This window comes from Zalophus californianus, chromosome 10, assembly GCF_009762305.2.
Source record: "Zalophus californianus isolate mZalCal1 chromosome 10, mZalCal1.pri.v2, whole genome shotgun sequence".
In the NCBI taxonomy this organism is placed as follows: Eukaryota; Metazoa; Chordata; class Mammalia; order Carnivora; family Otariidae; genus Zalophus; species Zalophus californianus.
The window spans coordinates 61,128,196-61,130,095 of NC_045604.1; positions in this window are offsets into that span (position 1 = coordinate 61,128,196).

Below are 1,900 nucleotides of genomic sequence, written 5' to 3' on the forward strand. Positions count from 1 at the left end.
GGTAGTTCGAGACTGATCAGTTCATAAACCCCATGACTTTCCTCCTCTGAAATTAGTTTGCTCAAGAAAACCCCTTGTCATTCTACGTTTGTTCATACTCATGACACGTTCCCAATCAATGGATTGTTTTTGTGCCCATTTTAAACATATTCACCCAACAGTTTAACCAAAAATATCTCTAGATATTGCCAAGTGTCCCAGAGAGACAAAATCGCCCCCGCGTGAAAACATTGAGGTTGGGGCACCTGGGTGGCTCAGTTGGTTAAGCGTCTGCCTATGGCTCAGGTCATGATCCCAGGGTCCTGGGATTGAGTCCCGCATTGGGCTCCCTGCTCACTGGGGGAGTCTGCTTCTCCCTCTCAAATAAATAAAATCTTTAAAAAACAAAAAACAACACTGAGGTTGACTTTCAGTACAACACTTCACCAGGGAATTCTAAGACCCTTATATAGGATTACATCAGAGAGCAGAATTTTCCTTCACAAACCGCAGAGAGACGACTGTCAGCTCACAAGATTCACTGACGGCTCCTAACACACTAGGACCTAGCAGACAGCTGCACAGACTGTGTGAGGCTAGGAACTCAATCTGCTGTTATCTTTGTTACGTAGCTGCTTCCGTCTCCGGCTGAGCCCTCACACGACGGCCTACTCAGAGGGAGGACGCCTGCTGAGGCACAACGTCCACGTCACTAAGTCCCCCAACGCCACAACAGTAGCCGGCTGGGGATGTCGACTACCAGGCACTGCTAAGCAATTTAATTGATTTTAGGACTTTTTCCAATAAAAATCTTTTTGAAACAAAACAGACTAAGAGAACGCATGCTTTGTTTTAAAGCGAACTGCGCCAGCATCACATTATCACCATGTGAAGAACACCTGGCAAAAACAATTACTGGAAGGTTGGAAAGTAGATCCTATAGGTTCCACAGTTCGGCAAAAAAAGCTTGGAAACCCTTTTTAAGCGGGGAAAAAAGAGTGCTCACTCAGGCTTAAGAGATTAGTGAGAAGAACGTAATTTCACCTTTCATCACAAAGGTTCTAGAACTCATTACAATCTTACATGCTACACAAGCTGCCTTCTAAATACCACAGGGAACGGGTGTTGCTGGCCAATTGTCCAAGAATAAGTATCGGCGTAAGTCTCCCATTTCTTAAAAACAGACTTGATAGAGCACTACTTACAGATGAGCTGAACTAGTGGGACTGTCTCTCCATGATCCTGTGATTTACCACAGGAGAGACGGCAAAACACCCCAAACTGTCCTACTTCCTCCATAATGGAGGTTGGTTGGATGTTAAATCGTGCCTTTAGCTTCAGGTTTAGATCAATCTGGCCTGGGTCTCCCTAGAACTGCTTACTCAAAATCCCCTGTGGTTGTTTCAAGTGCATCCCTGCTGAAAACTCCTGGCACTGGTGCAGAGGTGATGAACAGGACTCACTTTCACGACACCCTCCTCTCTTCCCAAGTTCGGGCCTGCGCCCCGATCCTTCCGAATCTACATCCTAGAATTCCTGACCCACAGGCTGCAGCCCTTCAGTGATAACTGAGCTAAGGTCAGGAGGTGTGTGTGTGTGTCATCGGCACATGGAGTATGTCTGCCCAATTTTTAAACCTGCCCTACTTCCTAACAGACAACGTATGCACATGCACACACGCATGCACATTCTCACACCCCCAAGCTGCAGGGCAAGTGCTCGGTTAGCTTATGCCCCCAAATCACAGGAAAATAAAAGATGTCTAAGTATATGACTTAGGAACAAGGTAACAACTACTTTTTCATTACAGGGGAATTGAAAACAGCACCAGCCAACAAAATTAAAACTCTTTAAAAATTGATATGGCTCTTTTATAAAACAGATGAAGTAATAAACACACACACACAGAAATGAGATTCGA